The sequence below is a fragment of the Bison bison genome, unplaced genomic scaffold (genome assembly GCF_000754665.1).
Source record: "Bison bison bison isolate TAMUID 2011002044 unplaced genomic scaffold, Bison_UMD1.0 scf7180017864289, whole genome shotgun sequence".
Taxonomy (NCBI): domain Eukaryota; kingdom Metazoa; phylum Chordata; class Mammalia; order Artiodactyla; family Bovidae; genus Bison; species Bison bison.
The window spans coordinates 5,321,425-5,333,693 of record NW_011494861.1 but is presented as its reverse complement, the minus strand read 5'-3'; the positions used below and the strand labels follow the sequence as shown (position 1 = coordinate 5,333,693).

The window sequence follows — 12,269 nt, the reverse complement described above, 5'->3', positions numbered from 1 at the left end:
ATCTGGTCCCATCACTTCATGAGAAATAGATGGGGAAACAGTGGAAACAGTGGCTGACTTTATTTTGGGGGACTCCAAAATCACTGTAGGTGGTGATTGCAGCCATAAAATTAAAAGACACTTACTCCTTGGAAGGAAAATTATGACCAACCTAGACAGCATATTAAAAAGCAGAGACATTCCTTTGCCAACAAAGGTCCATCTAGTCAAGGCTATGGTTTTTCCAGTAGTCATGTATGGATGTGAGAGCTGGACTGTAAAGAAAGCTGAGTGCCAAAGAATTGATGCTTTTGAACTGTGGTGTTGGAGGAGACTCTTGAGAGTCCGTTGGACTGCAAGGAGATACAACCAGTCCATCTTGAAGGAGATCAGTCCTGGGTGTTCATTGGAAGGACTGATACTGAAGCTGAAACTCCAATACTTTGGCCACCTGATGCAAAGAGCTGACTCATTTGAAAAGACCCTGATGCTGAGAAAGATTGAGGGCAGGAGGAGAAGGGGTCGACAGAGGATGAGATGGTTGGACGGCATCAGCGACTCAATGGACATGAGTTTGGGTAGGCTCTGGGAGTTGGTGATGGACAGGGAGGCCTGACATGCTGCATTTCATGGGGTCCCAAAGAGTCGGACACAATTGAACTGAACTGAACAGCTCTGCGTTGGCTAACCTTATACTTCTGTGTCTTTGTACATTTGTCCTTTTATGGCTCCTTACATTAAAACACTGACGTTTCTTAAGATCTTTGATGGATATTGGTAAGTATCTTCCCAGAAAGATTCTACCAGTGTATTCCCCACTCCTATCCTTATCCATAGTGGTTCTTACATTAATTTTTTTAATGTAATAAGCTAAAAAGTCTCATTTTAGTTCAGATATCTTTTGCAGCTCATCAATCATTTTTTTCAGATTGCCTAATCATAGTCTGTTTTTCTGTTGGAAAACTTTTTTTTGTTGTTGATTCGTAAGACCTCTTTGTATGACTTAGCCAGTGATTTTTATTTTTAATGTTTGCAGAAGATATATTGTCATCAGTCTTTTAACTTTGATTATGGTATTTTTGCATTCAGATGTGTGCTCAGTTGCTTAGCTGTAGCTCACTTTTTGAGACCCTGTGAGCGGTAGCCTGCCAGGCTCGTCTGTCCATGGGATTCTCCAGGGAAGAATACTGGAGTGGGTAGCCATTCCCTTCTCCAGGGATCTTACCAATCTAGGGATCGAACCCATATCTCCTGCTTGGTAGGTGGATTCTTTAGCACTGGACCTCCTGGGAAGCCCACTTCACACATACACAGAAACACACACACAAAAGTTTAGTCGAAGTAAGGGAGACTCCACTCCCAGGGCCCCGCCCTCAAATTTTTCTAAGTCCCCAGCTATTGTTGGGTTGGGGGCCCTTCCTGTGAGAACCCTTTTCCCTTCCTAATCATGCCTACCTTCCTCACTTACGGGTGCCAGATTTAACAAATATAAATACAGTACACCCAATTAAGCAGGAATTTAGATAAACTATGCATTTTTTGTTGTTGTTGTTAGCATAAGCGCGTCCCTTGCAACTTCTTACCTGATGGCCCTCCCCCTCTGGGTCTGGGCTCACAGACCAGGTGTCATGGCCCAGTCCTAGAACATAATCCAGCTTCCATTGGTCTCAATTAATCAGAACCACTAGCAAAGTTTGAAAGCCACTAGTGGGGGTCATGTTTATTTAAACCCAGTTGAAAGCAGAAGAAGAGGGTAAGTGGGGGAAGGAGCATGGGGAGTATTTTATTTTATTCTTCAGTTCAATCACTCAGTTGTATCTGACTCTTTGCAATCCCATGGACTGCAGCACACCAGGCTTCCCTGTCCATCATCAACCCCCAGAGCTCATGTCCATCAAGTCGATGATGCCATCTAACCATCTCATCCTCTGTCATCCCCTTCTCCTCCTGCCTTCAAACTTTCCCAGCATCAGGGTCTTTTTCAATGAGTCAGTTCTTTGCATCAGGTGGCCAAAGTATCGAAGCTACAGCTTCAGCATCAGTCCTTCCAATGAGTATTCAGGACTGATTTCCTTTAGGTTTAACTGGTTGGATCTCCTTGCAGTCCAAGGGACTCTTAAGAGTCTTCTCCAACTCCACAGTTCAGAAGCATCAATTCTTTGGTGCTCAGCTTTGCCATGCGATATTTTTACCCATGGCCCCCACAGTGGAAGCACAGTGTCTTAATCACTGGACTGCCAAGGAGTCCTTATGTTCACGTGTGCGTGTTCAGTCATGTCTGACTCTTTGCAACCCTCTGTCCATGGGATTTTTCAGGCCAGAATACTGGAGTGGGCTGTTATTTCCTCCTCCGAGGGATCTTCCTGACCCAGGAATTGAACGTGCATCTCCTGTGTCTGCTGCACTGCAGGCAGATTGTTTTCCTGCTGAGCCATCAGGGAAGCCTGAAGTCCCTATAGGAGTAGTTTAAATTTATTTTAATGCTGCCTGCAAACTTGTCTTTGGTGGTCCAGGGACACGATGGGATGGAAGAGGGTGTGAGGATGGAAGCAACCTCTCCAGGAAGACTGAAGCCACCTGGGACCTTGCCCAGCTTCCCATGGCCACAGTGATGTCCCTTCTGCTTAGCTCCTACCTGGTGGCCTTTTTCGCACAGCTTTGATCCCAGAGGCCTCTGTGGCTAAAGTTCTGAGTGGTCTAGAATTGTCCCAGTTATATTTGTTGGGTGAGGGTTAGAGTTCAGCAGAAAATCCAGGAGGACGAGGGCGTCAAACGCATGGATAACTCTGGACATGGCTCTTTCCTGTGTCCTTTAAAGACTGTAATTGTGGATGATTTCAGCTTCCATAGAAGCCCACACAGGAGAAGCCTGGACCAGAGAATTCCTGAGAGTTCTTCCTCTTCGGTGATGGTTGAGTCTGTGAAGGGCTCACTAAGCCAGGGGTTCTGAGCCTGAGGTCTGATGAGCTTCAGTTCAACCATCTGTGGCCAAGATAGTTTTCTTTCCTCTGAACCCGTGAATAGCCAGCATACATCTTCAATTCGAAAGGGAACAGAGAGGAACTTGGGAACGAAGGAGAAAAATGCATCACACCTGGACAAACAACTCAAAGCAGATGGTCCATGGAACAAATATCAGCCATGCTATGTTCCTATAGAAATGCTCACATATTGTTCAGACAATCATGATGAACTGCTTACCGTCTCCCCCAGGAACTGAAGGAGAGGAAATTGGTTCAAATAGCAACAGGAAGTTTACATTATAGTAAAAAAAAATTTTTTTTTAAATCCACCCACAGTAAGCAGTCCTTGATAATGTTATTGTGTCTCTGGGAGGATGTATGTGTTCTGGTACATGCTCGCTCAGTGATACAGAGATTCTTGCCTGTACATCTTGTGTGGGCTCAAATCCCAGTGCTTTGAAATTCAGATAGATCAAAACCTCACTGAAACCTGTGTAGGAATCAGCATCTCAGATGAAAACTTAAATGGTGACAGATGTCTGAATGTTTGCCTGAGCAAATAAGACTTCGGCACTCTGCCCATGTTTGGTGTCACTTCTCGAAAAGGCTACTTTGGCATTTATTAGGCATGACATCATTTTCTCTTTTATGAGCTGAAAGGATGAAATATCAAGAGAAGGAATTAAATATATGGGACTGGGGGCTGGGAGACATTTAACTACAAGGACCTTCCTTATGACTGTGACATAAGGAGGCTGATCCACCCAGCCTTTGCCTTGTTTGGACAGTGACTAGGCCATTAGAATTGTTTTTGAAGCAACTAGAAATAGAATCAATTGCTGTTTGCTGTGATATCAAAAACATATGTCTTGGGCTGGGAAAAGAGAGAACAAGGAAGCAGCAAACAATTAGGGAGTATGTTTTAATCTGGGTTGAGCTTTGGAACATTTACATTAGTAAATGTATATTCTAAAAACAATGTTATACTTTAAAAAAAATAATCCTTTCTATGAGAAACATGAAAATACAAAGCCACCCAGAACAGGCCTTTCTACAGAGCCTGGTGGGTGATCATAAGGCCTGACATTGGGGTGCACCTAATGAGGCCCTCCAAACAGCCCTAGTGTCCTGATCTTATCCTTTTAATCACACCTATTATCATTCCAAACATGGCAGGGGAGCAGAACTTCTTTGGGTAGCTTAATTGACTGCTGCTGCTGCTGCTAAGTCACTTCAGTCGTGTCCGACTCTGTGAGACCCCTGAGACGGCAGCCCACCAGGCTCCCCCGTCCCTGGGATTCTCCAGGCTAGAACACTGGAGTGGGTTGCCATTTCCTTCTCCCAATGCGTGAAAGTGAAAAGTGAAAGTGAAGTCGCTCAGTTGTGTCTGACTCTGAGTGACCCCATGGACTGCAGCCTACCAGGCTTTTCTGTCCATGGGATTTTCCAGGCAAGAGTACTGGAGTGGGGTGCCATTGCCTTCTCCGAGCTTAAATGACTAGGTAGCTATTACTCTCCTGCTGCTCTGCATCCAGCCTCGAAACAGGGTTAGTGCCTGCTTAAGGAACATGATTAAGCTGGAAGCTAAAACAAATATCCATGAAAAACATCAGACCCAAGAGAGCTTTTTTTTTTTTCAATTTATTTATCTTTGGCTTTGCTGCAGGCGGGCTTTCTCCAATTGCAGCAAGTGGGGGCTACTCTCTAGTTGCAGTGCGCAGCTCTCTCATTTTGGTGTCTTCTCTTGTTGCAGAACGCAGGCTCTAGAGCTCTCAGGCTTCAGTGCTGTGGCACGTAGGCTCAGCACTGGGGCTTGTGATCTCCAGAGCACAGGCTCATTAGTTGTGGCGCACAGGATCGGTTGGCCCGTGGTACATGAGATCTTCCCAGGCCAGAGATCAAACCTGTGTCCCTGGTATTGCAAGGTGGATTCTTAACCACTGGACCACCAGGGAAGCCCAGAGAGAACTCTTGAGTTACAGGAAATTTGGGTCACAAATGTTGGTGAGTGGAAGGCCCACACCCTGGGAGCAGTGAGCCCAAGCAGGAAGCCCCTATCACTATCCTCAGAGAGATTACAGGAGCTGGAGCTACCTGAAGAGAAGAGGAACAGAAAAGGAAGAAAGAATAAGATGTAGACCAAGGAAGGAAGGTGAGGGAGGAGATGAAATCTGGAGTTGATGGCCTTGGGGGAGATAGCTTTTGTTGCAGGGGAAAAAGAAGAGCTTTAGAGTGGGGTATCCTGTGGGGTCCTGTGCCAAGCAATTCCAAATACAGGACTGGCCAATTGACCAAGCTGGAGATAAAGTCTTAGGAGTCATCCTCCTGGAGATGCAAAGTTGAAGTCCTAAGAATGGAGGGGTCCAGTCAGGAGTGAGAATGCAAGGGACCCCGAATTCCTCCTCTCCCTGCTTTTTCTCTGTTCCCCTCTTCCTTCCTTCCTTCCTTCCTTTCTTGTCTATCCCCTCCCCAATTTTTTTATTCTCTTACCTCTCCCTTTCCCACTTGCATCCCCCTCCTTCCCATTCTTCAGTATTTGATGGGTGTTGTTTGGTTTTTTAGGGCTTCCCTGGTAGCTCAGACAGTAAAGAATCTACCTGAAATTCAGGAGACCTGGGTTCAATCCCTGGGTCAGGAAGATCTCCTGGAGAAGGAAATGGCAACCAACTCCAGTATTCTTGCCTGGGAAATCCCACAGACCAGGAGGCTGGTGGGCTATCGTCCATGGGGTTACAAAAGAGTCAAACATGACTTAGTGACTGAGCACGCATACATGCATTGGATTTTTATAAGATCTTCCTATTTGTGTTCTGCTATTTCAGTGCATATACTTCTGGTAAATTTTACTTGGGAATAATTTAAAATTTCCTGAAAATCTGCAAGAATAGTACAAGGCGTACCCTTTGCTCAGGTTCATTCATTGTTTACACTTTGCTCTGTAGGCTGTGTCATTCTTTCTCTACCACACACACACACACACACACATCTGAAAGTGTTAGTCATTCTGTCAAGTCCAAGTCTTTGTGACCCCATGGACTGTAGCCCACAAGGTTCCTCTGTCCATGGGATTTCTCAGGCAAGAACACTGGAGTGGGTAGCCATTTGAATCAAACCTGGGTCTCCTGCATTGCAGGCGGATTCTTTACCATTTCAGCCACCAGGGAAGCCTGCACCTGGATTCATATTTTTTCTGAACCATTTCAGAGTTAAGTAGGAGGCACTGTGCCTCTGGACACTTCAGCATGTGTTTGCCAATCACCAAGACATCCTCGGATACCACCACCCTACAGTGACCAAGATCAGGGAACTTAACGTAAAGAGAAAGCCAGGATGCCGTCCACAATCTAAACCGGAATTCCACTGGCTGTCTGCATCTTGTCCCCGAAGCTCCTCTCCTGGGTCTGAGACCGAATCCTGGATGGCGGGGGCCTTAGTCATCCTTTCTCTTCCGCCCACACCTTGAGCACCTGGGCCTCTGATCTACCAGGTCTTAGTGAAAGGTCACCCTGTGACGCTCCTCCTAATACGGGTCCTGAGCCCTTCCTGCAGCACTTTGCTCCCTGGCTTTATCAGGTTATCTCTTGGTCCACATCCTCTTTTATTATCTCTTCCCTTTGACAGCCGCGGATACAGCCTGGGGGCAGGCGGGATGGACATCCCAGGGACCCTTCTGGGACTGCGTGACCCTGGGCAGCTTAGCCCCAGCTCAGCCATTTGTGAAATAAGGATGATGACTGCACCCATTTCACTGGGGTTTCTGGGGAACAGACGGATGGATCCATTGTGAGAACTGAATGACTCCAAATGAGTGAGTGCTTGGCGCACACTATGTACCCAGGAAACAGAAGCTGTTCTCCCTTCCTCCATCCTTCATCATTACCATCCTTGTCATTGTTTAGAAAAAGTGCCTGGCACAGAGTAGATACCCAATAAAATATTTGTTGGACAAATGGGTTTAGGCAGAAATGGTGGGAGGCAAGGGGGAAAGAGGATGATGCCAAGAGAGCATGTGGAGCTGGACCCGTGATTTCATCAAGCCCTTCCATTCTGCAAATCCCACCATTGGGAGTTGCATGGTTCCCAATGATGCAAGAATCAATTACACACAAGGAGATGGGATGCACTGTAACGGGCTCACATGCATAAAAGTGTTAGGGTGCAGGTTCCTTCACCAGAAGGACTGGTGGAGCAGGGATGCGTGTTCAGGGAGCCCCTTCTGGACTGAACTGTGAATTATCAGGAACAGATCGGTCTTTGTTGTCATCATCACAGCTTGGCAAATTGAGCACTACCTAGCTCACAGGCAGACAGGATTATCCTTACTTTGCAGGTATGGAGTCTAAGGCTCCGAGAGACAGTAATAGATGAAAGACCTGAGGTTTAGCCAAAAATCTAGGAAGGTGAGGGCAGAGTCTATAGTGGGGAGTGAGAAGCATCTTCCCCTAAAACTGGGAGCAAGAAGAGACAGGGAGAAGCAGCAGTTCTTGGGGATTACTAGAGCGTGACTGGGGGACCCAGCTGTGGGTTCAACTGCCTTGTCCTATTCAGGTTTTCTGAGAGACAGGATGGAGAGAGGCCCTGAGGCCAGAGAAGCCTCCCCATCATAGGACCTGGGGGATTTTGCTAGGAAGAAAATTAGAGGTGATCAGAAGGTCTGCGGAGAAGGCAATGGCACCCCACTCCAGTACTCTTGCCTGGAAAATCCCATGGACGGAGGAGCCTGGTAGGCTATAGTCCACGGGATCGCTAAGAGTTGGACACGACTGAGCAACTTCACTTTCACTTTTCACTTTCATGCATTGAAGAAGGAAATGGCAACCCACTCCAGTGTTGTTGCCTGGAAAATCCCAGGGACAGGGGAGCCTGGTAGGCTGCCATCTATGGGGTCGCACAGAGTCGGACACGACTGAAGAGACTTAGCAGCACAAGCAGGTCTGAGCTGATGAGGCACCAGGCTCTGTGTCTCGTGAGGACTTTCTGTGATTGGGAGCAGGAACAGGGGGGGCCAGGGAGGAGGTTCAGTGAATAGCAGGGGTCCTCAGAGCTGTGGGGAGGGGGGTGGGTACATGGAGGTGGTAGAGTCCAGGCTTCGTGGTGGAGAGAGGCCCCAGTGCCCGGATGGACTCCCACACGCTGAGTCAGTGCCCCTTGTTGATTCAGGCAGGAGTTCGTGCCCTCCGTAAACTAGGAGTGGTCATGACCTAGGAGGGAGGGGGAGGGAGGTCCAAGGCCAGAACCTTTGGACGTGTCCAAGTGCAGGGAGCAGGGAGGGGAAAGGCAGCCAGGTTAAAGACAGGCAAGAAGTAGCTGGAGAAGCAGGAGATGGCTGTGCTCAGAGACCACCTGTGGGGAGGGGTCCACTCCAGAAGCTGGTCCCAGAGATGGGCTGAGGGCAGGGCATGACGGGGCCTGGGGACTCCAAGTGTTTTGTTTACCCACCCAACGTCAAGGGGTGAAGGTCTGACCTGGAAAGAGGAGGTGGTCGATACTAGTTAACATGTAAAATCGGGGAAAAGCAAATTGAATCACACCCAGATTTTCCCAACTACCCCTGCCTGCCAGTCCCCAGCCCTCACCTCTCACCTGATGACAGAGGGGTGGGGGCGGGGATGGGGCTGCCCCCACCCAGACCTGACTTCACAGGGTCATCACTGAATCGTCCGTCTAGCAGTTTCATTCCAGGTAGTCTTGAATGTCACTGAGCCCCCGGGAACAGAATCATCTCGTGGACTTCTGAGCCCTGGCAGCTTTATTGATTTTTTTTTTTTTTTAACTGACAGTTTTAGCTATCTGATTTGATGAGGGTGAAGAAAAGCCCAGGACCCACGTCTTCTTCTTTTAGCAGTTGTTTTGATCTCACCCTGGCGGAGGTGCAGGGAAATGCAAACCACTTCCTTCTAGCATCCCTTTTTGATTTTGGAAAGTCCCTTGGACTGCAAGATCAAACCAGTCAATCCTAAAGGAAATCAACCCTGAATATTGACTGGAAGGACTGATGCTGAAGCTCCAAACCTTTGGCCACCTGATGTGAACAGCAGACTTATGGGAAAAGACCCTGATGCTGAGAAAGACTGAAGATGAGGGGGTGGCAACAGAGGATGAGATGATTGGATGGCATCACTGACTCAGTGGCCATGAATTTGAGCAAACTCTAGGAGATGGTGAAGGACAGGGAAGCCTGGCATGCTGCAGTCCATGGGATTGCAAAGAGTCAGACACGACTGAGTGACTGAACTGAACTGAGCTTCTTCAGCACCCACTGGAGAGAGGAGCTAAAAAGCTTTTTTTTTTTTTTTTGGCTGAGCAGCATTCAGGATCTTAGTCCCTGGGTCAGTACCCCTTGCATTAGAAGTATGGAGTCTTAACCATTGGACCACCAAGGAAGTGCCTAAAAAGCTTTTTAAATTCAGGTCCACAGAGGAAGATTAGCTGGATTGTCCTGTGATGAGGGGGGCATGGCTCACACAAGGTGAGAGAGGGCGATTTGGCGAAAGCTTCGGTATGCTGTAGGAAGTACCAGGCTTCAGAGTGAGCACTGGGAGTGCAGAGGGGGTCCTGGCTGCACACAGCGCCTCTGTTGGGAAGGTTTGGGCTACACTTGACCTTGAGAGTGGCTGGAGGGTGCCTGGGGCCAAGTCCTCAGAGAGCTTGGAAGATTTGGGGTCCGCAAGGCCTGGAGGGTGACAGTGATGTTCAGCCAGAGATGGCTGGGAGAAGAAGACCTGTGGACCAACCATGGGGCCCCTTCTTTTTGTCTCGGATTCTTGGATAAGCTCTTGGAGGAACATAGTGTCCTGGTAGTAACTGAGGGTGCTGCCTTCCTCATCCTGTAGAACAGGATATGGCCGTTTGGGTACCCAGTTCACAGCTTGCCTTGCCCCAGAGCTGCTAAAAGAAGTCTACACATGAGTCCTGATCTATACTCGAAATGTTCAAACCACTTTTCCCACATTTTAAATGTTTCCTGCATTTCTATTCTTTTATTGTGAAAAATTTCAAACACACAGAAATAGACTAGAACTCACCCAACTCATGGTTAATGTTGTTTCAACTGTACCCTCCCCCTCGCCCTTTATGTCTTCCTCCTCTATGATTACTTTTATATGTATATAAACTTTTTAACGAAGTTTACTATCAGTGGTAACTCACTCCAGTATTCTTGCCTGGAAAATGCCATGGACAGAGAAGCCTGGCAGGCTACAGTCCATGGGGTCGCACAGAGTCAGAGATGACTGAACACAAGCAATGTTAGAGGAAAGTACACAAACCATAAGTGTACAGCTCAATGAACTTTTGCATCCTCTCACATCATTTCAAAGCCACGGTGTTGTATTATTTCACCTACCTATTTCATCCTTAAAGATTTTTTTGTTGTGGTAAAAAATGCTGCTTTGAGATTTAGCATCTTAATTATTTTTAAGCAGACGCTTTGGTAATATGCACCATGCAACAGAGCTCAGAGAATCTTTTCACCCTGCAACACTGACACTCAATTTCAAATCCTTTTTAACAAGCATCGGGGGAGAGATAAGCTGTCTCAACTGCCTGAAAAAAAAGATGTGTGCATCCTTCTTATGTCACAGCACCTGCCAAGGAAGACAGGGAAGGAACACACAGCGGTCATGATTATATATACCTGACGCCAGAAAGGCTCTGTAAACAGGAGGCCGACAGCACGCGCTGCTTGGCGGGCATGCTCCCTGGAGGCACAGTGATTATGGGGTGGACGGCACGTAGGAAATGAGATGAGGTCAAGGCTCCGCGGCCTGGTGGCCGTCACCTTTGTTCCTGGGGAGTGACTTGTTGCTTGGTTTCACAGCAGTTAGCAATGCGCTGTGGCCTGCAAAGAATGAAGGGAAGAGTTGATGAACGTGTTTCTAAAGGGAGTAGAGGAGAGTGCAGAGTCTTGGCTGGTTTTCCCACTGAACCGAAGGGTCTTTGGCCCCTACCCCCACCACTTCTGGGCTGGGCAGTGGGAATGGCTGAAGCCAGGGAAACTGTAATCCTTCAACCCTATTCTATCATTCCTATTTACATTCTATGTCCTCTCTTTCAAGAATATTTTTCTGACATTTGCCTTCTGGCAGAGCTGGGGCCCGTGCGTGGGAGTTGTGGGGAGGTGGAGTTGGCTGGAAGCAAGGAAGAATTTTCTTAGTCAGAGTTGTCCAAAAATGGAACAGCCTGACTCAGAAGGCAGTGTGTCCCCAGCCTGGATAAAGTCCCGGAGAGGTCCTTTCAGGGGAGCACTCCCTCTGCTGTGACCGTCATGTGCAGAAATCAAGGATGACCACCCCTTTCTGAGCGCCTACTGTGTGCCAGGCATTGCTCTCCCGTGTTTGTGTGGACTGACCCACTTCATCAAATAGCCCATTGTAAAGATAGGGAAACTAAGGCCCGCAGAGGCTTACTGACCTGCCCAGGCTATGGGTCACGACTGCTAAGTCACTTCAGTCATGTCCAACCCTTTGTGACCCTATGGACTGTAGCCCACCAGTCTCCTCTGTCCATGGAATTCTCCAGGCAAGAATACTGGAGTGGGTAGCCATGCCCAAGCTGACGCTCTGCTAAGTGAGGGAGGCAGGATCAAGAGCCAGGCAGTTTACTCCTCTCCCTCAACCCTCCGGCCCCCACCCCCGCCCCTACTGTTTGTAACTCTGTGAACCGTGACCTCAGGTGAACACCCAGCTGGGTGACCAGCTGTTGTCTGCTAAAGTGAGCTGAAACGGCAGTTGACTCAGCATGCAACATCCGGTGAGAAGGCCAGAGGACTGCCACATTCCAGACCCCACAAGTAACAGGGGCTGGGTTTGCTCAGATCTGTGTCTAAGTGACAGGTGGACTCCAGGGCCCAGACCTCCCAGCCCAACCGTCCAGCTAGCAATGCCCTTCTTGACCCCTAGGTCTGTAAACTGGCTTCTTGCCTCGTTCCTTCAAGTTTATCCTCCAGTTTCAGGAATCCATCCCAAACTACCACCACCCATTCCCCGAGGCTGAGTCCTTGCCTTGGTCATCTGCCCAGGTCTTGGTTTCTCTGAGAAAGCCTCAGGGTCTGGAGAGGCAGTTAGGCCAGCCTTGGAATCTGGGCGTGAAGCCTGATTCTCCCACCCCCAGGGGAAGGTTGCTTACACATCTGATTCCTCAGGCAGGAATCCGATGCCTGTTTCATAAGACTGTGGTGACGATTACCAAGTGATCACATGGGAAGTGGCCAAGCTCATGGCAGCCTCTATGGATGACGGTCACCTCCATCATCTGCTTCTATTGACGGAGGGGCTCGTCCTGAGCTCAGTGCTTGGCACTGAGCCCCTAGGTTTGTTGAACAGTTGC

The 12,269-nt window shown here is 48.3% G+C and overlaps 1 long non-coding RNA gene across 1 annotated transcript in view; it reads right to left on the bottom strand.

Annotated features, from left to right (window-relative positions):
• LOC104995878 overlaps positions 1-11,532 on the bottom strand; it is a 16,370-nt gene extending 4,838 nt beyond the window's left edge. The window contains exons 1-2 of the long non-coding RNA XR_826112.1: positions 11,355-11,532; positions 10,579-10,782 (exon numbers count right to left, since the gene is read on the bottom strand). This is a non-coding gene — a long non-coding RNA (uncharacterized LOC104995878). The remainder of the gene's footprint in view (positions 1-10,578; positions 10,783-11,354) is intronic.
• Positions 11,533-12,269: the final 737 nt, after the last annotated feature.